General features: G+C 48.0%; 1 protein-coding gene and 1 non-coding gene across 6 annotated transcripts in view; both read left to right on the top strand.

Moving 5' to 3' along the window:
- RIN2 (Ras and Rab interactor 2) overlaps positions 1-26943 on the top strand; it is a 248243-nt gene that overhangs the window by 101956 nt on the left and 119344 nt on the right. The gene's annotated exons all lie outside the window — the stretch shown is intronic.
- Positions 769-906, top strand: LOC114817079. The gene has a single exon (XR_003764931.1). It is a non-coding gene; the product is annotated as a small nucleolar RNA SNORA7 (small nucleolar RNA).

The following is a 26943-nucleotide window of genomic DNA, read 5'->3' as shown; positions in this document are numbered from 1 at the left end:
TCCGGTAAGACTCGGAGAGATTCGGTGACCTTGGAGGGAGAAGTCTCAGTAGAGTGAAAGGAGTGATAATCCAGTCGTAGCGGATCGAAAAGGATTTGGAGAGGAAGCAGAGCAGTGGGTCTATAACAGTTGGTAAGCTCCCTCTAGACTGTAAGATCGTACGGGCAGGAAACGTGGCGGCTAATTCTGTCATCGTATTGAACTCTCCCAAACGCTTAGTACAGCACTCTGCCCATAGTAAGCGCTCAATAAATACCATTGATTGGCACCCAGAACCTTGCTCCCACGAAGCAGGTGCTCAATAAGCAACACCGAATCAGTTAAATAAGGAATACAAGAGGACTAAAAAGTAGATTTTGCTTTTAGTCCTTTCTAAAGGGCCAAAGTGGAATCGGTTTTGAATGTGCCATTGTTTTTCCCCCGACAGTCCGGTTCCTTGGGGCTTTTGACTTAACCAGGAAGTTCAGCGCCAACCCAATCCGCAGAGAGATAACGAGTGCGAGAGTTGTATTTCCTTCATGTAATTCGTTCTCATAGCAGCCAAATCCTGGGAGAGGTCGGACTCTTTCTCTGGTGGATTTTCTTTGTGTTTGGAAGAACTTGCTACCCCATCAGTAGCCGAAGAAGCGGCTCAGTGGCCACCAATCAATCAATTGTATTTATTGAGCGCTTACTGTGTGCGGAGCACTCGATCTGGCTTTAATCATCGCTTGTCGGGCCTTCCTCGATTAAGCCTCCTTTTACTAAAAATTGTGGTATTTGTTGAGAGCCCTCTCAGGGTTGCACCTGGAGAGTTTCCAGGATACTACCAGTCTCGGCTATGGGAGGAAGAGTCAAGCAGAGGCCTCCCCATTCCGTTCCTAGTTTGGCCAGTGGCTAGCGAGCGGAAGGCAATCTGCTACAAGTCAAAACTCCCCTGTGCTGGGCAGCAGCGGCACAGGAGAGAGTTGAGGGCGGAGACTCGAGTTTACCGCACAGAAGAAAGCAACGATAAACCACTTCCGGATTTTGACCAAGAAAACTCTCTGGATCCACTACCGGAACGATTGCAGATGGAGAGAGGGGCCTTCTGAGAGAGATGTGTCCGTGGTGTCGCTGTGGGTCGGAAACGACGCGACGGCATATGACAAGACAAGATTTGTTAGGCGCTTACTGTGTGCCAGCCACTGCACTAAGCGATGGGGTGGATACGAACAAATCGGATTGGACACAGTCCCTGTCCCACGTGGGGCTCACAGTCTTAATCCCTATTTTATAGATGAGGTAACTGAGGCCCAGAGAAGTGAAGTCAGGTCCTTTTGATTCCCAGGCCCGTGCTCTATCCACTAGGCCACACTACTTCTCGCTCTCCCTTCTGTGTCGTCTGTGCACTTGGATCTGTTACCTTTTGCCATTTGATATTTGCCCCACCCTCAGCCCCACAGCACTTATGCACATATCTTTACAGTTTATCTTTTAAATTAATTACTTGTATACATTAATGTCTGCCTCCCCCTCTAAGTTTGTTTTTTATGAAATTTGTTAAGCGCTTACTATGTGTCAGCACTGTTCTAAGCGCTGGGATAGGTACAGATGAATTAGGTCTGACACAGTCTCTGTCCCGCATGGGGTTCAGCGGCTGAGTAGGAGGGAGAACAGGTATTGAATCCCCATCTTGAAGTTTGCAGAAACTGGGATACAGAGAAATCAAGGGAATGGCCCAGGGTCACACAGCAAGCAGTTGGCAGAGCCAGGATTAGAACCCAGGTCCTCTGACTCCAAGGCCCGTGCTCTTTCCACTAGGCCACGTTGATTCTTCTGGTGATGCAGTCGAGTGGTCAGTTCCCAATTCTAGTTCACCCTCCTACTTAGACCGTGAGCCCCATGTGGAACGGGGTCTGTGTCCAACATAATTAAGTTGCATCTAGCCAGTGTGATGAACAGGTAATGTCTGCTAATTCTGTTGTAGTGTAGTCTCTTTAGTGCACAGTGTTCTGCACAGAGTAAGTGCTCAATGTATACGATCGATTGATTGATTGATTGGCAGCCCCCGCCACCCCCTGCTCCCTAGCAGCCCGCAACTCGAGCCCGGACGTCAGAATCAGGCCTGCCCCACCCACACCCTCGTTCTCTCCTAAACTCCCTCTCCCCCCATCTTTCTCCACTAATGGGGTCCCCAAGACCCCACACCCCTCAGGATGCTGGTGGTCAGAGAGTGAAGGTGGGGTCTGCACAATCCAACCAACCCCTCCCCCAACCTTACCCAAGGCAATTATAGTATTTATTAAGCACTTACTCTGTGCTCAGCAATTAATGATGGTATTTGTTCAGTGCTCACCGTGTCCCAAACACTGTTACAATGTTGGTATTTGTTAAGCACGTACTATATGCAGAGCACTGTTCTAAGCGCTGGGGGAGATACAGGGTAATCAGGCTGTCCCACGTGAGGCTCCCAGTCTTCATCCCCATTTTACAGATGAGGTAACTGAGGCCCAGAGAAGTGAAGTGACTTGCCCACAGTCACACAGCTGACAAGTTGGCAGAGTCGGGATTCCAACCCCGGGTAAATTCTAAGTTCTGGGGTAGATACAAGCTAATCAGGTGGGACACAGTCCCTGTCCCACACGGGACTCACAGTTTCAATCCCCATTTTACAGATGAGGTAACTGAGGCACAGAGAAGTGAAGTGAGTTGCCCAAAATCACACAGCAGACAAGCGAAGGAGCCGGATTAGTACCTAGTTCCTTCTGCCTCCCGGGCCCATTCTATCCAATAGGAATGCTGCTCCAGCACTGTGCTAAGCGCTGGGGTGCAGGCAGGATGATCAGGTGAGACACAGTCCCTCTCCCACATGAGGTCCACAGTCTAAGCTGAACGAGTGGATAATTGAAATCCAAAAAAGGGAAACTCCTTAGGTGATCATTCCATTCTCTTCTCCAACACAGCTTTTACCTTTTACCAACGCAGATGATGAATAGCCAAATAGGCCCGATTTGAGTTGCATTTCTTTTTCTATCTTCTGCCTGCCTTCACTGAGGACTGGGTTGATTAGTAGGAGATCGACAACGCGGGAGTTGAGAGAGAGAAAGTAGAGAAACAATAAACCTGGATAATCCCCAAATCGACCAGGGTGCCCCTAAAGGAATAGTTGTGTGCTTTAAAAAAAAATGTACTAAAGCAGCATCACGTTGCACATCTGATTTCCTGTTTAAAAATCCGTGAGGCCGGGGAAGTACCACTTGTGAATGTAATAATGATAATACCTGTGGTATTTGTGAAGTGCTTACTATGTGCCAAGAACTGTAGTAAACATCGGACCATCCCTGTAGATTCAAGGATAGACGGGGTGGATATAAGCCTTGTCCCTTATTGAGAAGCAGTGTGGCTCAGTAGAAAGAGCACGGGCTTGGGAGTCAGAGGTCATGGGTTCGAATACCGGCTCTGCGACTTGTCAGCTGAGTTTGGGCAAGTCACTTCACTTCTCTGGTCCTCAGTTACCTCATCTGTAAAATGGGGATGAAGACTGTGAGCCTCATGTGGGACAACCTGATTCCCCTGTATGTCCCCCAGCGGTTAGAACAGTGTTCTGCACATAGTAAGCGCTTAACAAATACCAACATTTGTTTTTTTAATAGGGGCTTCCAATCTAAGTAGGAGGGAGAACAGTTATTGAATCCCCATTTTACAAAGGAGGAAACAGAGGACCAGACAAATCGTGAGTTTGGGTCTGTCGACTGGGGAATGAGAGAAAAGAGGAAGGGAGTGGATCTTATTCTCCGGTAAAACTCCCTCTGCCCCCCACCCTACTTTGTCAGTCAGTCGATCAGTCGTACTTATTGAGCGCTTACTGCGTGCAGAGTACTGTTCTAAGCACTGGGGAGACTACACTATATCAATAAACAGACACATTCCCTGCCCGCAGCGAGCTTACAGTCTGGGGGGGATCCCAGAGGCGCCCCTTGCTCTTCACTTGCCTTGGACCCAGAATCCCTCAGAATCCCGGGGGTCAAAGCGGGAGAGTTGGCCCAGGCCTGAGACTGAGCAAGGAGCATCTGGAGCAACCTCCAGGAATGGGAAGGAGGCCGGGGGAATCGAATGCTTCAGATGAGGATCGATCGATCATGTTTATTTAGCGCTCAGCGAGCACAGAGCACTGTACTAAGCTCTCCGGAGAGTACCTTATCTCTGAAATGGGGATTAAGACTGTGAGCCCCATGTGGGACAGGGACTGTGTCCAACCTGTGTCCAAATACCACAATTATTATTATTATTATTACAATACAACAGAGTTGTAGACACATTCCCTATCCACAACGAGCAGCACATAGATGCCTGGGAGGAGGGGCCTTGAACTGGGGTCCGAATCCAGTCCTGTAACCGTCACACGGAGGGGCCCATCGGGGCCCGAAACCCCGAAGCCACCAGCTTTCAGCCCTCCTGGGCCGTAGTTTCCCAAATCCCACAGGTCCCGTCCCTCTTCCCATGACTCCCTCCCCCTCACCTCACGCTCAGGCGGCCGTCTCGGCCCAGCCGTGAGTGGTCACGAGAGCCGAGGTTGCCCCGGGATACCAGAATTGCATTTAAATACCTTACATAGTGCAATTTCTTAAAAAAAATCCGAATGATCTCATCCCATCTGCAGAGGGTGTAGGGAGGGCATTTTCATACTTAGTAACTGGAATTCCGAGCCGACGGCTTTGACTTCTCACTCAGGATCACTGCCCAGGAGAAGAGAACATTGCGAGAGTTCGCTCGGTAGAAACAAGGAAAGTAGAACCTGAGAAAGAATGAAAGCATCTTGAGTAGAGAATGTTTACCCTTCTCTGGAAGCCTCCTCGATGGAGCTGTGGAATGTGCAAAATCTGTAAAGGATTAGAAATAACGCCAGACTTCTAGTGTTTCTCTGTTTATCATCTAGGGCTCCCAAGCCCACGAATTTATTGCTACTCCATGTTAAAAAATAAATAAATAAATGAATACTGTAAACCCCTTCCTTGCAGGGAGAAGTCTGGCGGAAGTAGGAAACATTTTCAAATCATTCTTTTAACTTTCCCCTGTGGATACAGCTGCACTAACACAAAGCAACATTTGAGCTATGATGTCTATTAAACCCTGGCACCGAGGAGAGTTTTTATACTCGGGCTCTCAGTGGATAGATTTCTGAGAGTGGGGCTGTGTTCTGTTTTATCAATGCCGTGCTTGAACTAGGCTTTCAGCTGACCTCTAAAAGGAAATAGTTTCTAAAGGAAGAATTTTAAGTTTGCCAAGAACCAGATAATGGTGTGGTGCTGAGACAGGACCAAGGGTTGGGTTTCTGTGAACTGTAAAATGCAGCTCTCTTGGGACCACAGTTTATTCCCCTCCAGAAAATGAGAATTAAAACGTATGTGGTGACCTAGAAAAACCTGTGCAACTCAGTTGGACATTTTTGGCTTGTAATTGGCACAGAGGAGAAAGTTTCTCGAGGAAACCACCTCGTATTATTATTATTATTGTCATTATTATTGTTACTACTACTAATAAATATTTCAAAGTGGTCTGAATTGCTCCCAGAGAAAGTTTAGTTTACCAACTCCCGTAAGGCTCCCAAACTCTAAAGTGGAATTCCTTTACATGGGTTATTTGAAATCCTACCCACGCCATTTTTTCCTGGCCTTTGTTAGGCGCTTACTATGTGCCAGGCACTATATTAAGCACAAGATAATTGGGTCGGATACAGTTCCTATCCCACATGGGGCTCACGGTCTTATTCCCTATTTAACAGATGAGGTAACTGAGGCACAGAGAAGTTAAGTGACTTGCCCAAGGTCACACCAGCAGCCAAGAGGCGGAGCCGGGATTAGAACTGTGTGCTCTGAACACAGTAAGCGTTCAATAAATACAATTGAATGAATGAACCCAGGTTCTCCGACTCCCAGGCCGGGCTGCTTCTCTACAGGATTCCTTTCTATCTTTCTCCTTCCCTTGTAAATCATCCTTAAGGCACCTCCGCATTTTTTTCAAGCAATGGCAAATGTTTTATTATACCGCTTGGCACAAAAACAAATTTTTCCAGACACAGAATCAAGTGATGATGCCATGATGGGGTGGGAAGGATTTTATTTCAGCTGCTCTGGCGTGCCATTCTCTGGCTAAGCGGAAGGCTGTCATTTCCATTAACAGCCGTCATTTGTAATGAGAAATGTCCAACTTCTTCCCGTAGATGTTTTCTTGGCTGGATCTCGGGTAGTGGATGTGAACGGACTCTAGAAATCAGGGTCGGCAAAGTTACTTTAGGGAACTTGCAAGCCAGAGAAAAACGAATCATTCTTCGTATCGGCGGTTTGCATCAGTTTGTATCAGTCAGTTGTATTTATTGAGCGCTTACTGTGTGCAGGGCACAAGTACGCCACAACAATAAGCAGATATATTCCCCGCCCACAACGAGCTCAGAGTCCAAGCAGTGCGTAAGCAGCGTGGCTCAGAGGAAAGAGCCCAGGCTTGGGAGTCAGAGGTCATGGGTTCAAATCCCCACTCTGCCACTTGTCAGCTGTGTGACTTTGGGCAAGTCAATTCACTTCTTTGTGCCTCGGTTGCCTCATCTGGAAAATGGGGATTTAAGGCTGTGAGCCCCACGTGGGACAACCTGTTCACCTTGTATCCTCCCCAGTGCTTAGAACAGTGCTTTGCACATAGTAAGCACTTAAGTGCCATCATTATAAACTTCTCACTCTAGGCTTCCAGGCTGTCCATCCCCTTGCCCCCTCCTACCTCTCCTCCTTCTCTCTTCCTACTGCCCACCCCGTACGCTCCGCTCCTCTGCCACCCACCTCCTTCACCGTCCCTCGGTCTCGCCCATCCCACCGTCGACCCCCGGGCCACGCTCTCCCGCGGTCCCGGAACGCCCTCCCTCCTCACCTCCACCAAACTAATTCTCTCCCCCTCTTCAAAACCCTACTTAGAGCTCACCTCCTCCAAGAGGCCTTCCCAGACTGAGCTTCCCCTTTTCCCTCTGCTCCCTCTGCTCCCCCTCTACCCCCTTCACCTCTCCTCAGCTAAGTCCTCTTTTCCCCCCTTTCCCTCTGCTCCTCCCCCTTTCCCTTCCCCTCAGCACTGTGCTCATTCCCTCAATCGTACATATTTTCATTACCCTATTTATTTTGTTAATGAGATGTACATCACCTTGATTCTCTTTATTGCTGTTGTTTTAATGAGATGTTCATTCCCTTGATTCTATTTATTGCTATTGTTTTTGTCTGTCCGTCTCCCCCGATTAGACTGTAAGCCCGTCGATGGGCAGGGATTGTCTCTATTCATTGCCGATTTGTACATTCCAAGAGCTTAGTACAGTGCTCTGCACGTAGTAAGCGCTCAATAAATGCTATTGAATGAATGAATGAATGGATAGAGCATGAGCCTGGTCCTCAGAAAGACCTGGGTTTTAATCCTGGCTCCGCTGCTTGCCTGCTCTGTGACCGTGGACACGTCACTTCACTGAGCCTCAGTTACCTCATCTGTAAAAATCGAGATTGACTTTGAGCCCCATGTGAACTGTGTCCAACCTGATTAGCTTTTATCTCTCCCAGAGTTTAACAAATACCATAAAACAAAAACCGTGAGCTGGTTGTGGGCAGGGAATGTGTCTGTCAACTCGGTTCTATGGTACTCTCTCAAACGCTTAGTACAGTGTGCTGCATACAGGAAGCGCCCAATAAATACAATTGCTGTGTATAGCATTGTTCTTAGCACTTAGGAGAGTACAATAGCAGAGTTAGCAGATAAGTTCCCTGCCCATGAGAAGCTCACCTCATCTCCTGGGAATGTAAAATGGGGATTAACTGTGAGCCTCACGTGGGACAACCTGATGACCCTGTATCTCCCCCAGCGCTTAGAACAGTGCTCTGCACATAGTAAACGCTTAACAAATACCAACATTATTATTATTATTATTAATCACCCCCTTACCAGACTGGGTTGCTAGAAGCAGTGGTCTTTATACAAAGGCCTAGGAGTCTGATCCACGAACACTGTGCCCGGCTCTGCCTCTGAGCTTGTTGTGGGCAAGGAACGTGTCCACCAGCTCTGTTAGATTGTTCTCTCCCAAGTGCTTAGTACAGTGCTCTGCACACAGTACTTAATAAATACCATTAACATTGATTTTTTTGACTGAGAAGCTTGAACATCAGCGCTTTCTCAACTGTGACGTGCCGGTGACCTAGTGGATCAAGCACAGGCCTGGGAGTCGGGGGGAGCTGGATTCTAGTCCTGGCTCTGCCCCTTGTGTGGCCTTGGGCAAGTCACTTAAGCTCTCTGTGCCTCAGTTGCCTCATCTGTAAAATGGGGAGCCGCCTTTGGGATGCTTGATTAGCTTGTGTCTACCCAATTGTTTAGAACAGTGCCTGACACAAAGCAAACGCTTAACGAATACCATAAAAAACCCCACCACCATTAAAGGTGACGTTTCCTCTTGAACTTCCCTCTCCCCTTGAACCTTCCGCTCCTGTACTGGACTTCCCCTTCCCAGAACTCCGTGACCCCCTTCTTTTTCTCTAAATATTTCTGGTTTAAGACCTTCGGTGGGAAGGGAAAACAAAAATCAAGATGTAACCGTGTCAGTCCAATCAATCCATCAATCAGTTGATGGTATTTATTGAGCACTTGCTCTTTGCAGATGGCACTGTACTAAGTGGGTGGTGGAATGCAGTCCCATAGAGTTGATAGACCCGTTCCCAGCTGTGATGTCTGTGTACTGTCTGGCTTTTATACAAATATCCTTCTGGCCCTCCTGTTTCATGGACTTGGTTGGCTTCTTGGGCAAACTTGAGCAGCAGGAGTCCTCCGTTTTGCATATCTGACTGACTGCAGATAACAAGCGATCTCTAAATAGCCACTGGGTTCAAGGGTCACCCTGGTTTTACTCCCTCTTACCTCTCTGTTCTCTTCTCTCACTGCGCCCCAGATCTTTGCTTGTCCCAAGCAAACCTGCCTGCTGTGTGAATCTCCCTGTCAGCTCTCAATTCATTCATTGATTTATTTATTCAATTCATTCATTTAATGAGATGTTCATTCCCTTGATTCTATTTACTGCTATTGGTGTTATCTGTCCGTCTCCCCCGATTAGACTGTAAGCCCATCAATGGACAGGGACTGTCTCTATCTGTTGCAGATTTGTACATTCCTAGCACTTAGTACAGTGCTCTGCACAGAGTAAGCGCTTATTCATTGAATTCATTCATTCAGTCATATTTATTAAGCGCTTACTCTGTGCAGAGCACTGTACTAAGAGCTTGGGAAAGTACAATAGACCTTAGACCGTAGACCTTTCCCCTCCCCATCGCCCCGACTCCCTCCCTCTGCTGTACCCACCTCCCCGCCCCATAGCACTTGTGGATATAGGTACATATTTATTATTCTATTTATTTTATTCATGATGTGTAAATATCTATAATTCCATCTATTTATATTGATGCTATTGATGCCTGTCTCCTTTTTTTGTTTTCTTTTGTTGTCTGTCTCTCCCCTCCTAGCCTGTGAGCCTGCTGTTGGATAGGGATTGTCTCTCGTTGCCGAATTTCCAAGTGCTTAGTACAGTGTTCTGTACACAGTAAGCGCTCAGTAAATGTGATTGAATGAATGAATAGAATACAGCAATAGACAGTGACATTCCCTGCCCACAACAAGAGCGAGCAGCCTAAAAGGGGGAGACAGACATCAGTACGAATAAATTGTAACTGCTCATGCCCACCCTCCTGACTGAACCGCCCCCCACCTCAGTCTGAGCCTCTCAGTTCCTTCTAAATCTCCTATAAAGTTGCCTCCTCCAGCAGGTATTCCCCGATTGTTCCCTGTAAACTGTAAACTCCTTGTGGACAGAGATCATGTCTACCAACTCTGTTGTATTGTACTCTCCCCAGCTCTTAGCACAGTGTTCTTTATAGAGCAAGGCCTCAATAAGTACCGTTGATTGATTGATGATTACCTCATCTTCCCACTTACGCGTTTATTTATTATTATTCTGCACCCTCAAAATCTCTCCCATGACTCGATGCCTTATAATGGCTCTGCCACGGAGGGATATTCTCTCGCCAGGGTTACGCATAACCGAAAGGTCTAAGCCTAAGCATCACAGCGGCTTGGGAAAGAATCAAAGGCAGATGATCAAGGGATCAAAATGTTGATCAAAGACAACGGCAGAGGCTTAAGTTTTTACTGTGTGGGAGAAGGCGATGGTAAACCACTTCCGTGTTTTTTACCAAGAAAACTTTGGATATACGTGCCGGAACGGCTGCAGAAGAGCGAAGATAGGACATTCTGGAGAAAATTTGTCCATAGAGTCGCTGTGGATCGGAAATGACTCGACGGCATTTGATGATGATGACCCCCCCCAGATAGATTGTTAGGTCCTCTAGGCTAGGGATGGTACATATTTGTTCCTTTGGTATAGTCTCCCTGCTTCCAACCTCTCTCCGCTCCTCACGCTACTGCTCGGATCATCTTCCTGGGGCGTCGCTACCACCGCATCTCTCTGTTCCCCCAAACTCCCCACCGACTCCTCACGTTCCTCCGAATCAAGCCAAAACTCCTCACACTCCGCTTCAAGGCTCTCCCCACCTCTCTTATCTGCTCTCTTCACCCACTGCTCCCCAGGTCACTCTCTTTAGTCTTCTCTATTTAACCTTCTAACTGTAGGTACCATGCTCTCTCCTCTCCTGCCTTTGTCCCGTCGCCCAAACTGTTCCCCAAGATTGGAACTCGTGACTTCTGCAAATCTGACAGACCACAGGGCGCCCCACATTCAAAACCCTCCTAAGACCCCACCTCCTACAACAAGCCTTCCTGGATTAGTTCCCGGCACCACGAGTCATACAAGTCATAGTCCTTCTATTTCCAGCGCGTAGGCCCTATTTATACCCATCCTGAGCTCCTTTGTGTATATACTATTTAATTGTTGCATGCAATTACTTCCGTTGAGTACTCTTATTTGTAAACATTTTCTTGTCTCTCCCATTAGACTCTAAGTGCCAATGTGTCACTTGTTCTGTACGTCTCCGAACACTTAGTACAGTCAATTGTACCCAGTGGACACTCAATAAATACCATTATTACTACTAAATAGGACTTGGGAAAGTACTACGGAAGCATGAATTTTGATCTCTGCCCATAAAGAGCCTACCTTCCCTGACTTTCAGCAGAACGTGCCAAAACTGGTGCTTGGTTTGGCCCCTGATCCTTGCCAGATTTGACTACTGCTGCTTTAGCTGGTGGAGCTTTTTAATAATAATAACGACCGTGGTATTTGCTAAGGACTTCCTTTGTGTCGAGCACTGTACGAAGTGCTGGGGATTAGGTCCCAGTTGAGGCTCACCATCTAAATCAGGGGAGGAACAGGTATTGAACCCCCATTTTGCAGATGAATTAATTGAGGCCCAGAGAAGTTAAGTGACTTGCCCCAGATCACAAAGTAGACAAGTGACGGAGCTGGGATTAGGACCCAGGTCTCTGACGCCCAGGCCCAGGCTCTCTCCACTAGGCCACATCGTTTGGTGGCCTGTCTTCTGTTGAGACGGCTAGTCCGGACAGCCAACTGACCTAAGGCCTATGACTTCTCCGGTTGGTGATTTCTTTTGCAGCTTTTGATGCAGCCCTGAGAGACTGAGCTATGGGAGGGAACTCCTACACACCGTAAGGAATTAGGAAGATCTGGAAAGTTTGGATTTATTGGGTTCATCCTGTCTGCAGGATGAAGGACTATTTTCCCTGTAATGTATTGTCCACTTTTTCAACCCTTGCTGTGTCCTCCCTCCCAGCTCCCTTCAGGACCCAAACAATTTGGGTTTTGTTTTTTTATTTGTTTGTTTGTTTTAATGGTATTTCTTAAGCATTTACTATGCACCAGATACTGTTCTAAGCACTGGGGTGGATACAAGCTAATCAGTTTGGACACATTCCGTGTCCCACGTGAGGCTCACGGTCTTAATCCCCTTTTTACAGATGAGGTAACTGAGGCACAGAGAAGTTAAGTGACGTGTCCAGGGTCACATAGCAGACAAGGGGCGGAGCCGGGATTAGAACACAGCTCCTTCTGACTCCCAGGCCTGTGCTCTATCCACTAGGCCACACTCTTCTCACCCGAATACTGCCTTTGCTCCAGGACTATACTGTTGCCTGTGACAATCCCAGAGTATCAAGCTGCCCCGATCCGGTTCCACATTTTTGGCAGGGCCCTCCTGGGCAAGTTTCCTTGCTTCCTAAATTTTTCAGTTGGTTCTCTTTCAACCTTCTTATCCAGGACCCCGTCTGCTTTCTCCTTTTCATTTTAGCCTTCTTTGTCCAGACATAAAAGAATTTACTGAATCCATTCAGACCTCCACACAAACTAGTTATCCACGTCAGCGAGGAGGTTTTCCTGCCTGTTGGGCTTAGTGAAGCTGCCGTTCTGAAGCGTGGCATCGTAACGAATGGATACTTAGTCGTTCTTATCGAGACCCCGGCGAGGAGGCCTCGTGATGGCCTGAGACTTTTCCCTTCATAGATGAAAAACGGTTGTGAATTTGCTCGTGTCTTTTCAAAATGCTTGACGGCTATCAGTCAAATTCTTCCTCCCAGGAAGAGATGGGATTCAAAATGGGCTCTGGTCACCATTGTCAGTTACTCTTGGTGGAAGTTCTTTCAGAACTAAGATTTCTGAGAGAACTGTTCTGAGGAGATAAATTCTGCAGTTTAGGTTTTTCTTGTAGTGTTTCGATTGGAGGAGGCGAGGGCAACCGAAAATTGGAACGGAATTTGGAAACTAACGGGAAAGAGAAAAGGGGAAATAGACTCTGATGTAGGACAGGGAATGTGTCTGTTATAGTTACTTTGTGCTTTCCCCAGCTCATAATGTAGTGCCCTGCCCATAGTAAGCGCTCAATAAATACGACTGATCGATAGGGTGTAGGTAAAGGGTTTGTGGTATTTTGAGGAAGAGATGAAAGGAGAAGGGGGCTGGCAAAGGGACGATGAGAGAGTTGATGAATTGGTTTGGGCATTTTCTGGAAGACGGACCTGAACTTTAACTGAAAGACCATCACGCTGGAAGAGCAAGCCTGCTGTGTTAACTGCGTGACCTCTTGTATAAATAACCCCATGGAAAATAGCATCAACAGCCCGTTGGATCCCTGCACGGGCAAGACTTGGCCCGGGGCCATAGGTGGGGTCGAGCTGAGTTTCGGCAGAACCTTGCAGGACACCCTTTAGACTGTAAACTCTTTGTGGGCAGGGAGCCTGTCTCCCAACTCTGTTGAAGTGAACGCTCCCAAACCCGTAGCACAGTGCTCTGCACACAGTAAGTGCTCAATAAATGCCACTGATTGATTGGATTGATATACCTATTGTCCAAGCATCTTAATGATAGTAATAATAATACTTGTGCTATTTGTTAAGTTCTTATTAGGTGCCACACAGCATACTAAGTGCTGGGGTAGATCCAAAATAATCAGGTTGGACTTAGTCCCTGACCCACGGGGGGCTCACAGACTGGGGCTGGAGGCGAGAATAGGTCCTGACTCTCTGTTTGACAGATGAGGAAACCGAGGCTCAGAGAAGTTAGGTGACTTTCTCAAGGTTACAGAGCAGGTAAGTGGCATAGTCAGGATTAGAACCCGGGTCTTGTGATTCTCAGCCTAGTGCCCTTTCATTCATTTATTCATTCAATAGTATTTATTGAGCGCTTATTATGTGCAGAGCACTGCACTAAGCACTTGGACAAATGGGCATATGCATGACACTCCGTGGATGTGGTCGTGCCCCACCCTAAAAGTACGACTTGGGATTCGAACAGGCCGAGAGCTCTGCGGATGGGACTGTGCTCTAAAGTTATACGTGTCTCCCTATCGTACACCTGTCTCGGGTCCGGGCCAGGAAACTGAAGCGGGTTCCCTGTCGTTTTCTTTGAGGAGCTGCATGGCCTAGTGGAAAGATCAAGGGCCTGGAAGTCAGAGGACCTGGGTTCTAATTCCCATTCTGCTAGTTGCCTTCTGGGAGACCTTGGACAAGTCACTTCATTTCTCTGTGCCTCACTTCTCTCGTCTTAAAATGGGGATTTAAAATCTGGTCTCCGTCCGCCTTAGACTGCAAGCCCAAACGGGGGCAGGGACTGTGTCCGACCTGATTAACTTGTATCTACCCGGTTGCTTAAAACGGTGCTTGACACATAGTGAGCGCTTAACAAATGCCGTAATTATGTCCCGGCTTGATTTCTACTCAGCTTCTTCACTGACGTATAGGCCTGCAGTCTTCTAGCACTTAAAACAGTGCTTGCCACATAGTAAGCACTTAAATACTATAATTATATCCTGACTTGTCTACTGTATCAGTCGCTTCACTGATGTCTTTCCCCTCTCCAGTCCATTCTTCCCGCTACTGCCCAGCTCATTCTTCTAAAACAGGATTCTGCCCACATCTTCCCAATCCTCACAATTCTCCAATAGTTGCCCATTTCTCCCCACCTCAAGCAGACCATTTGGAGCTTTAAGGAGCTCCATCGGCTCACTCTCTCCCTGACTCATCCGCTCTCTTCTCCTACTACACACCAGCATGCAAGTTTTGTTCCTCTCAAGCTAACCCACTCACTGCACCTCATTCCATCTCCCCCACCCCCGGCCTCTTGCCCACATCACATCCCCACCCCCTCGCCTGGAATTCACATCTGACAGACCACTGCTCTCTCCATGGTCGACGCCATCCTGAAATTCTTGACAGTATTCGTTAAGTGCTTACTGTGTGTTCTAAGCAGCGTGGCTCAGTGGAAAGAGCACGGGCTCTGGAGTCAGAGGTCATGCGTTCGAAACCCGGCTCTGCCACTTGTCGGCTGTGTGACTGTGGGCGAGTCACTTCACTTCTCTGGGCCTCAGTGACCTCATCTGTAAAATGGGGATTAAGACTGTGAGCCCCACGTGGGACAACCTGATTCCCCTGTGTCTACCCCGGAGCTTAGAACGGTGCTCTGCACCTAGTAAGCGCTTAACAAATACCAACAAATGCCAACATTATTAAGCACTGGGGTAGATCCAAGCTAATCGGGTTGGACACAGACCGTGACCCACCTGGGGCTCACAGTCTTAATCCCCATTTTACAGATGAGGTAACTGAAGCAAAGAGAAGTGAAATGACTTGCCTAAGGTCACACAACAGACAAATTGCAGAGCTGGGATTATAGAACAAAAGTTCTTCTGATTCCCAGGCCCACTAGGCCGTGCTGCTTCTCTTCCTGGGGGCCTTCCCCAGTTCATTTCTTATCTTCTCATTTCATATCTCCACAGCTGCTACTTCAGCATTTCCATGCCACCTTTGCACTTGGACACTAGATAGAAAGTTCCTTGAGGGCAGGGATCACATCTACAAACTCTACTGTATTATTCTCTCCCAAGCATTTACTATAGTGCCTGGCATACAGTAGGCACTCAATAAATACTGTAATAATAATATTGTTGGTATTTGTTAAGCGCTTACTATGTGCCGAGCACTGTTCTAAGCGCTGGGGTAGACACAGGGGAATCAGGTTATCCCACGTGGGGCTCACAGTCTTAATCCCCATTTTACAGATGAGGTAACTGAGGCACCGAGAAGTGACTTGCCCAAAGTCACACAACTGACAAGCGGCGGAGCCGGGATTAGAAACCACAACCTCTGACTCCCGATCCCGGGCTCTTGCCACTGAGCCACGCTGCTTCTAATCAGGTTGGACCCGATCCCTGTCCCAGACTGGGCTCAAAATTCCCTTTTTTTTACAGATGAGGTAACTGAGAGAAGTGAAGTGACTTGCCCGAGGTCACACAGCAGACAAGTGGTGGAGCTGGGATTAGAACCCATGACCTTCTGGGATCCTTGCTTTGGTCTGTCGGGATTTTAATGTTGGTCAAAGGGCTAGTGTGTCATTGAGTTTTGTCCTGTCACCAAGAACATAAAACAACCTTCCAGTTATTATCAAGCATCAATCAATGCCTTCATCTCAACTCTCTAATGAGCAGATGAAGGGCTGGCTTGTTGTGGGCAGGGAATGTGTCTGTTATATTGTTGTGTTTTACTCTCCCAGGCTTTCAGTACAGCGCCCTGCACACAGTAAGCTCTCAAAAAAAACAACTGAATGGTTGGTTCAGGCGGAGTTGAAGAAATAGCCACAAACTCCAATGATGTTCTGGGTTTATTGTGGCTGGAACTGGGTCACCGCCTCCCTCAGAAGGAAAGCAAGGAAGATGGTCTGGCGAGGACAAGGGGCGTCCGATGACACTTGAGACGGGAGGTTCAGTGCTAACGAAAAGTAACGCCCAAAAACATCACCAGGTTCCTGGAGGACTTGGATACATTCATGGATGAGTAGTCCAGAGCAAGTTACTAGAGGGAAATTAAGGATGGAGGGGTCTGGCTATTCAGGAGGGCAACCAGCACAGTAGAATTTGAGTGTCCTCTTGAGAAGCAGTGTAGGCTAGTGAAAAGAGGCTTGGGTGTCAGAGGATCTGGGTTCTAATCCTGGCCCATTTGCCGGCTCTGTGACCTTGGATGGATCGTTTAACTTATTTGTTCCTCAATTTCCTCGGCTTTAAAATTCAGTACGTTTTCTCTCTCCCTCTTAGACTGTGAACCCCATTTAGGATGGGGACTGTCTGATTCACTTATTTTGTATCTACCCCAGTGCTTAGAACAGTGCTTGACACGTAGTAAGCACTTACTACTACTATTATTAATAACAATAATAATAATAATAATAATTGTGGTATTTGTTAAGTGCTTACTATGTGCCAGGCACTGTTTTAAGCACTGGGGTGGATACAAGCAAATCAGGTTGGACATAGTTCCTGTCCCACAAGGGGCTCACGGTCTTAATCCCCATTTTACAGATGATGTAACTGAGGCACAGAGCAGTGAAGCGACTCACACAGCAGACAATTGGAGGAGTCAGGATTAGAACTCATGTCCTGAAGTCTAATTCTAGTCCCGGACCCAGGTCTGGGATTAGAACTTCCGAGAAGCGCTGTGGTTTAGTGAGTAGAGCAGGGGGCTGGGAATCGGAAGGACCAGGGTTCTAATCCCTGATTTCATTCCTAGTCATTCGTAGGATGGGTCATGAGCACTCACTTCCTTAATTTCCTCTACACCGACTCTCTTTTTGACCTTTTGCAGTCTGACTTTAGACTCCGTTGCTCCACTGGGCCTGGACTCTCTAAGGTCACCAAGGACCCCCTTGTAGCCAAAAGGGCCTTACTCCTGATCCTCCTCAACCTCCCCGTTGACACTGGGAACCATTTCCTCTTCTTCGAAACACTATCGGGCCTCGGTTTTGCTGATCTAGTAGTAGCTGGTTCTCCTTCTACTTCTCTGTCCCCTCCATTTCGGTTTTGTTTGCTGGCCCCGTTTTCTGCCTCTCGTTCTCTTACTATGGAGGCCCTCAAAGGTTCTGTTTTGGCTCTCCTTCTTTTCTCATTTGGCACTCACCCTCCCAGAAAACTCATCCACTCGGTCGGCATCAGGTACCACCTCTGTCAATCGGACAGAGCGCTCACTATATGCCGAGCACTGTACCAAGTGTTTGGGAGAGTTTGAAATAATGGGGATAACTCCCAAATCTAACTCTCTCCCTGAAGTCTCATCTGGTGTGCAGTCCCACATCTCCTCTTGCCGCTAGAATATCTCCACTTGGATGGCCTACCAACAACTCAGATTGAACACTCCCCAGACTGTGAGCCCGTCTTCTAGACCGTGGGCCCGTCTTCTAGACTGCGAGCCCGTTGTTGGGTAGGGATTGTCTCTATTTGTTGCCGAAAAGTACTTTCCAATCGCTTAGTACAGTACTCTGCACATAGTAAACGCTCAATAAATACGATTGAATGAATAAATGAACTCCTCATCTTTCTCCCTAAACCTGTCCCTCCCCATAGCTTTTAGTCAGAACATTACTATCCTCCCTCTGCCAGAAGCCAACAGCTGGGTCGTCATCCTCAAATCCTCAGTATCTTTCATTTCTCATTCAGTCTGTTGTCACATCCTGCCACGTTCTCTTACACACCTCTGGAATCCGCTTCTCCTTCTCCACCTCAAATAGCTCTCATCTTGCCACAGTGAGACTACGGCATTAAGCCTCCTTGCCGGTCTCCCGGCATGCACACTTCCGTAGTAGATCGTCTTGTCTTATGGTGTCGGTCATTGGCGACCTTAGAGAGTGCGGTCTTGGTGGAGCGGAGGGGTTGAAAGCCAGATTCTAGAGGGTCAAGAAGAGAGGTGGAGGAGCGAAAATCAAAGCAGGTGGGGCACGTGACCCGTTCCAGGAGTTTGGCTTGGATTCGGAGCTGGGGGTGGGTGGTGCAATACGGCGGGGGGTGGGGATCTAGAGAGGAGTTGTTTAGAATGGAAAATACTTGAAGTGTTTGAAGGTAGCGGGCAAGGAGCTCCGGTGGATGAGAGGTGGAAAGCACAGTGAGGGAGTGAAGGAGAGTAGGAGCAAGTGATTTCAGGAGGGGAGAAGGGATGAGAGTCAGAGATGCGGGTAGAAGAGGTCTATTTATAGAGCCGACAGGAGACCACCACTTGAGAAAGAGCTGGGAAGTAGGAGAAAGACAAGGAAGCAGCAGTCGAGTATCGGAGGGGTGATGGGGAGACTTTGGGAAGTCCCACTCCGTCAATCGATTGTATTTATTGAATGCTAACTATGTGCAGAACACTCTACTAAGCGCTTGGGAGAGTACAACAAAAAAGAGTGGTAGACACATTCCCTGACCACAGTGAGCTGACCGTGGTGAGACAGTTCCTGCCCTATGCATCAATTTTACCCACAGAATAATTGACGAGGTTGTCAGGGGATCGAAGGGGTGGCGGCGGAGGAGTTCTAACTTCAGGAGGAAGTTGAAGGATTGGAAAAATTTGTGGGGTGTGGTGGGCGTGTGGGAGTCAAAGGAGAAGAGGGATAGTAGAAGTGTCAAGGAGAAAACAGAGTTATGACACAACAGAGTGAATCTGTGAGGGTGGAAGTTGGCCCAGATTCTGGATTTCCACCAGCCGTGTCAAGCTGCACGGTACCGGAGATGACTAAACAGACCGAGGCTGTGGTCAAGCACTTAGTACAGTGCTCTGCACACATTAAGCGTTGAATAAATACGGTTGAATGAATGGTCCTGGGCTGGGGGGATGGAGGTGTGAGAGGAATTAAAGGATAGAGGAACAAGGGAGTTAGTGCCGATGGAGAAGGTGGAGTTGAAGGTCAGTATTTTTGCATCAAGAGATGGGAGGGTTGGAAGGGTGACGTGAGTTGGTCCCCGATAGGCCGATACGATCCAGATTACGGAGGTGCGATGGGGGTGAGGATTGGATTCGAAAGGCAGGAAGATGGGTGAAAGACGGGTGACGTATTTAGAAGGCAGGTTAGAAGGCTGTGGGTGGAAAGTGTTAAATAGGAGATGGTTGAGGTTAGAAATGAGGCATTGTTTCGAGATGATGAGGTAGGGTTTAACAAGAGGTCAGCAGAGTTGAGGAGAGAAAGGAAGCAGGCGGCTGCTGGGGGATTAGTGGGATTATCGACATTGAAATTGAAATCCCCAAGGATTAGCAAATGGGGAAAGGAAGTGAGAGGGTGAGGACAAAATCCACAAGAAATGCAGAGGTGGGATCAGGAGGGTGGTGAATATCAGCAACTTCTAGTTGTGGAGAATGGTAGAAATGGACAATGTGGGGTTCAACGGGAGAGAAGGAGAGAGAGGGTTAGGGGTTTGATAGAATGAAAGCAACACTTTGAGTTGGGGAGTGTGAGAAGAGGAGATACGGATATATATCGGGGCCAGCCGAGTCTTGGTAGTGTTAAGGAGGAGTGAGAGGGACAGGAAGAAGTTCAGGATGCACAGGACTTGTCCTGAGATGGAGCAGAGGATCCACAGACCACAGTGGACTATAACAGTATTAGTAATAGTATTTATTAAGTGCTTACTATGTGTAGAAAACTGTACTAAGTGCTGAGAAAGAATAGACAGGTGGGAATTAATAATAATAATGTCGGTATTTGTTAAGCCCTTACTATGTGCCGAGCACTGTTTTAAGCGCTGGGGTAGATACAGGGTAATCAGATTGTCCCACGTGAGGCTCACAGTCTTCATCCCCATTTTACAGATGAGGTAACTGAGGCTCAGCGAAGTGAAGTGACTTGCCCACAGTCACACAGCTGACAAGTGGCAGAGTCGGAATTTGAACCCATGACCTCTGACTCCCAAGCCCGGGCTCTTTCCACTGAGCCACGCTGCTTAGTTGCTTGCCTCAAAAAGGCAAGCTGTCTAAGAATATGAAGAGAAAGGGGGATGGGAGATGGACACATGTGGAGCCATGAAATAATCTCGTTGTGGGCAGGAAATGTGTCTGTTTATTGTCGTGTTGTATGTTCCCCAGAGCTTAGTACAGTGCTCTGCACGCAGTAAGTGCTCAATAAATACAGTTGAATGAATGAATGAAAAACTAAAACTACCTAAAAGACAACTACACAAAATGAAAAACGAAAAATCAGTAGGATGCTGTGGCTAGAGGAGAAGAATGAAGAGTTGGGAAGGAGGGGAGTGAGAGAAGAGAACAGGTGGGGTGTGAGGGATGGGGCCAGGAATCAAGGGGGTTTGAAGGGGTGGTGGGAGAGAAAGAGAGGGATGGAGTGGGGGTGAGGGAGAGGAAGAGTTAGAGGACATATAATAATGTCGGTATTTGTTAAGCGCTTACTATGTGCCGAGCACTGTTCTAAGCGCTGGGGTAGATACAGGGTCATCAGGTTGTCCCCCGTGAGGCTGACGATCTTAATCCCCATTTTACAGATGAGGTCACTGACGCACCGAGAAGTCAAGTGACTTGCCCAAAGTCACACAGCTGACAGGTGGCGGAGCCGGGATTAGAGCCCATGGCCTCTGACTCCTAAACCCGGGCTCTTTCCACTGAGCCACGCTGCTTCTCTATGGTGAGGCAGACCGTCATCGACGTGGGCTTCAGCTGCCGCTCTCTTGTCAATATTCTAAAAGTTAAGCTTTCTGGATCCTTAGTGGCTCAGTGGAAAGAGCCCGGGCTTGGGAGTCAGAGGTCATGGGTTTGAATCCCGGCTCTGCCACTTGTCAACTGTGTGACTGTGGACAAGTCACTTCACTTCTCTGTGCCTCAGTTCCCTCGTCTGTAAAATGGGGATTAATTGTGAACCTCACGGGGGGACAACCTGATGACCCTGTACCTCCCCCAGCGCTTAGAACAGTGCTCTGCACAGAGTAGGCGCTTAACAAATACCAACATTATTATTATTATCCTTCACTCCACCCACTCCAGGGAGTGAGAGTCTCTACGACGCCGGGCAGCGGGGAGCTTGGCTGTAAGGACGCAGGCTGAATGTTCACGGCCTGGTATCAGGTGGGCCCTTTGAAATCCCCCAAGACTCTTTGGGTTAGAAGGGCAGTAGCTCCGCAGTGCCTTGTGAGCTGATCAGAAGGTTATGGGTTCTAATCCCAGCTCCGCTACATGTCTGCTGCGTGACCTTGGGCAAGGCACTTCACTTCTCTGGGCCTCGGTTACCTCATCTGTAAAATGGGGGTTGAGACTGTGAGCCCCACGTGGGACAGAGACTGTGTCCAACCTGATTTGCTTGTATCCACCCCAGCGCCTAGTACAGTGCTTGGGACATAGTAAACGCTTAACAAATACAATTACTATGAAAGAGTCCTTGCCACTTGGGAAGCTTGTCTCCAGAGCCCAGGCTGTGAGGACTGGGGGGCGGGGCATGAGGTTCTTTGGCTTCACATTACTCTAAGCTTCTTGGTGGTGATAACTGTGCTATTTATTAAGCACTTACTAAGTGCCAAGCACTGTACTAAGCACCGGGGTAGGTACAGGATGATCAGATTGGACACAATCCCCTTCCAACATGGGGCTCGAAAACAGGCACTTAGTCCCCATTTTACAGATGAGGAAAGGAGGCGCACAGAAGCAAAACGATTCGCCCAAATTCACACAGCAAGCAAGTGGCAGAGCTGGGATTAGAGCCCAGCTCCTCTGACTTAAAGATCCGGGCTCTTTCCACTAAACCACGCTCTTCTCGGTGCCTTTCTCTGAAGCAATCTTGGGCTGGATGGACTATGGGCCGGTATAGGATGACGTTCCTGATGGGCTCAGGTCCGGCCTGGCTAATCTGCTCCCATGGGATTCTGGAAAATGTCAAAAATGGTCATCAGTGGTCTCTATTTGGCTGGAAAATTAAGTTCCTACAGTCCTGACCTCACCATCTGTCACCCTGAGAGGTAGAGGGAAGAGTCCCTCCTTTGCCTGAAAGAAATCTGCCCAGTTTTGCTGACTCCCTTTCTAGACTTGTCCACCCCTTCAAATAAACCCTGCATGTGAAATGATTTCGTGGAGCGAAAACATTTTCACGCAGATGCTGTCAGCAGACTGAATGAGACTAAGCCTCTTAGTTTCAGGACGATCGTGTGGGTAAACTTAGCAATCATCTCTTCCCCCCTCTCCCTCACCGCCTTAATGTTTGCGTTATTTAGGGTTTAAGCCGCAGCTGGTATTTACCGTGGGGTCGGAGTTCTTGGCATGCTCATCGGACAATGGCCAGCCGCCTGTCTCCATGGGGAACGTTATGGGCCGGCAGCGAGCCCAGAAAATAGTTCTCCATCCTACTTCGCAAGAGGTCCAGATGTGGCCCAGTGGAACCCCGCACAGGGCTTGAGTGTTGGAGCCCCTGACTCAGAATGGTTGGATTCATCTCCCTCAATTTTTTTTTGCTTTATGGTATCTATTCGGTGCTCACTACGTGCCGGGTACTGTACTAAGCTCTGGGGTAGTTAGGGTCTGCTCAGGGTAGACATAACTTCTGTGTCACACGGAGCTCACGTTTTAATCCCCATTCTACAGATGAAGTAACGGAGGCACAGAGAAGTTGTAGGTGATTTGCCCAACACCTCACAGCAGACAAGTGGCGGAGCCGGGATTGGTTAGTTGGTTTGGGTTCATCGAGGGAGGCAGCTTTTGTCCCTTTCTCCCCGGTCGGACCTTTGGTCCCTCAACCCAGAGGCCCTTTCTGCTCTCAAATCAATCAATGACGATATTAATTAAGTGCAGGAAGCAGCGTGGCTCAGTGGAAAGAGCCCGGGCTTCGGAGTCAGAGGTCGTGGGTTCGACTCCCGGCTCTGCCACTTGTCAGCTGTGTGACTGTGGGCAAGTCGCTTCACTTCCCTGTGCCTCAGTGACCTCATCTGTAAAATGGGGATTAACTGTGAGCCTCACGTGGGACAACCTGATCACCCTGTATCTCCCCCAGTGCTTAGAACAGTGCTCCGCACATAGTAAGCGCTTAACAAATACCAACATTATTATTATTATTACTAAACACCTGGGAGACTATAATGCAAGAGAGTTGGTAGACACATTCCTTGACTTCACTAAGTTACAGTCTAGAGGAGAAATAGAATTGATCAATTAATCACCCTGATAGTCACCCCTCCCCTTACCTCACAGCACTTACGTACATATCCATCTGTTGTATATTTTAGTGTCTATCTCCCACTCCAGGCCGTAAGGTTCTTGTGGGCAGGAAACATCTCTCTCAACTCTGTTGTATTGTACGCTTCCAAGAGCTTAGTATAGCTTAGTACTTACTCCTCACAAAGTTCTCAGACCTCGGTTTTGCCGACATGGTACTCGTCTGGATTTCCCATCTCTCTGACCGCTCCTTCTCAGTTTCATTTGCTGGCTCCTCCTCCACCTCTCCCTTCCCGGTGAAAACTTGTGAAGCGTTTAATCCTGTTTATTCACTTGGGGACCATGTCATCATCAGAAGGGCGCGTGTTTATATCATGTCAAGGTCACGAGGAAGTTTACCTTGCCCCCTCCTAACTCGTCTCGCTACTCTCCTGCTACGCTTCGCTCCTCTAATGCTAACCTTCTCACCGTGCCTCGATCTCATCTATCTCACCGCCGACCCTTCGCCCAAGTCCTGCCTCTGGCCTGGAACACTTTCCCTCCTCAAATCCAACAATTACTCTCCCCTCTTCAAAGCTTTATTGAAGCTACATCTCCTCCAAGAAGCCTTCCCTGACGAATCCCTCTTCTCCCACTCCCTTCTGCATAGCCCTACTTGCTTCCTTTATTCATCCCCGCTCCCAGCCCCACAGCACTTATGTAATATCTGTAATTTATTTATTTACATTAATATCCGCCTCCCCTTCTATACTGTAAGTTTGTTGTGGACGGGGAACGTGCCTATTTATTACATCGTGCTCTCCCAAGTGTGTAGTACAGTGCTCTGCACACAGTAAGTGCTCGACAGATATGATTGAATGATTGAATGAATCAACAGGACATAGTAGCAAGTGAGGTAAAGTGGGAAGGTTGGCTCGGAAGGAACGAAGGGAGCAAGCTGGGGAATAGTGAGTGAAGAGAGCAGATACGTAAGATGGGGCGAGTTGGTGGAGAACCCGGAAGCTGATTGTGAGGCGTTTGACGTAGAGACAAATGGGAAGCCAGTGGGGAGAGAGAAGAGATGTTCCTGGTGATGCTTCAGGAAGATATTCCGTGCAGCAACGTGGACTATACTATAGACAGGAGGTGGGAGAGCAGTGAGGAGGCTGACAAAATAGTCCATTTGCTATAGGACCGGAACTTGGACCGGGGAGGTGGTTATTTGGATGGAAAGGAACGAGTGGATCCAGGAAATATTGTCTTGGGAAGAACTGACCAGATTTGGCAATCGATTTCCCTTCCAGAAACACACATACAATTTGCCTATTTGCCGGCTGCCTGCAGATCTTCGGGAAACTTTGCATGTGTAGTTAGGGTGATGAATGCACTACAAACTTCCTGTCTATTAAGGATGAAGCAGAGCAGTGAGTTTCATTTTCATTCCTTCATGTAAACTGAGGAAGAGACGTGGCACCGTAAGAATGTTTTTGGTGTCGCTTAGCTCCGATTAAGGCATTTTGGCCGGGTCCAGGGCTTGGAAAGATCGACCGCGGCACCCGTCGGCTTTTCAAGAACCCAAATTACCCATCAGCCTTTAGCGGTACGGAGGAGGACACGTTAGGTGGACCCTCGCTGGAGGAGGTTAGTCCGGGGTCCCGTTTCTGCGTCTCATAGCTGGAGCAGCATGGGGAAGTTATGGTTAGAAGGTGGAGGGAGAAGCCCTCATGGTTGTCTTGGAAAGGGGAGGCATCTGAGATTCTTGTTTAACCACCGACTCCCTGAACCAAGATGTCATAGGCTCGGGTTTCTTTTGTGAATAGAAAAGTAGATGGTGAGCCCTCTGCGGGACAGGACCTGGATCCAGTCTGCTTATCTTGTATCTACCCCATCGCTTATTTGACACACGGTAAACTCCTAACAAATACCGCCGTTATTAATATTATTCGGAAAGCCCCGCTTGAGTCCTGAATAATGTCTTCTTGCTTTTCTAGAGCTAGAACTTAACCCAAGAATTAAGCCAGTTCTCTCTGGCGCGTTCAAAGGATCCCAGTTTCTGGGGGAGAAAGTGCAGCTGGCTTGCTTTACTCCCTTGCCCCCTCCTCCTGCTTTTAATGATATTTGTCAAGCACTACTCTAAGCACTGGGATAGGGACAAGATAATCAAGATAAACAAGTTGGACAGAGTCTATGTCCCACCTGAGGGCTCACATTCTAAGCGGGAGGGAGAACAGGGATTGCATCCCCATTTTACAGTTGAGGAAACTGAGTCACAGAGTAGTTGAGTGACTAGCCCAAGGTCACACAGCAGGGAAGAGCCGGGATTAGAACCCAGGTCCTCTGATTTTCAGGCCGGTACTTTTCCCATTAGTCCACGCTGTTTCCCAGACTGCTTTCCTGCTTGTGTGTGGTGGGTGTGAATGAGTGGACTGTGGAGAGCGTTTGATGAATTAACCCCGGGGCTTCTCCCTCTGCCGAATGTACGCTTGGGAGAGTACGGAATTGTTCGGGCTATAGACGCCATGTCTGTCTATCAGGAGAACTGGGTGAAACTGAAGTCATTTGCAACCCCAGAATAACAAAAGGTGGAAGGCAAAGTCGCCCAGAACAGAGATGAGTCTACATCTCAGACTTACTCAAGGCAATTCTAGCTATTAGAGGTGTTGGTTGAAGCTACAGCTCCTTTATTTCTCCGAGATGCTGCCTGCAGACAAAAGGAATCGAGATTGGAGTCGGTTGAGAATGAAGGAGATGAATAATGGCAGCCGCTGATGTATATTGTGAAGACCCTGCTCTGGTACCATTTTGGCACATGGGATTTCTCTCTCCCTTTCGAGTCCCTCGGGTTTTCTCTAATGAGGGGACAAGCTTCAAGGGGTTCCGAGTTTGGTGTCCGTTCCGATGCAGTCGAATAATCCGAGCCTCCAGAGTCAGCGAACTTGGAATGGAAATCTAACGAGCTTCCTCGGGAGATTTTTGGAACGCTGGCTTTGGCCCAGCTGGAGTGCGAAACGGGAAAAAATTCAGAGAGACATTTCAGAGCCTTTAAGGAGACCCAGTTACAGCAAAAGGACTCAAAGGGGGAAGGGTCAGGAGGGCTGGGAGGATGAATTCTATCTTTTCTGGGATTTTTTTTCCTACTTATTAAAGCAGAAGTAATCGAGAAAAACTATACATTCTGTCCTACTCCTGGGTTCTTTCTTTGAGCTCACTGTCATGAAGTTCTCCTTTAACACCTTCCTGCTTTTCCACTTTCCGAAAACACCAAGCCTCCTGTTGCCCTGCTTGGCTCTCCTTCACATTTCCAGGGAAGAAAACAAAGATGTTTTAATCCTTCCCTCAACTGTTGAGGCAGCTGGGGCTTCCTCTTGGAGCACCTTTTTTTCCCGGCAGCAGGAGCATTGTCAATTCCGTGGTCTATAGCCCAAGATTATATTTAGAGTGTTTTGGTAAGGATCGAGATAAATACATTAATGTTGGTGAAATAGGTCATGGGGTGGATCTGCTTGATAGTTACCATTTCAGTCGATTTATCTATCAGTCGTACGTTTT

This window comes from Ornithorhynchus anatinus, chromosome 1 (assembly GCF_004115215.2).
Source record: "Ornithorhynchus anatinus isolate Pmale09 chromosome 1, mOrnAna1.pri.v4, whole genome shotgun sequence".
NCBI lineage: Eukaryota > Metazoa > Chordata > Mammalia > Monotremata > Ornithorhynchidae > Ornithorhynchus > Ornithorhynchus anatinus.
This window is presented reverse-complemented; position numbering and strand designations above follow the sequence as displayed.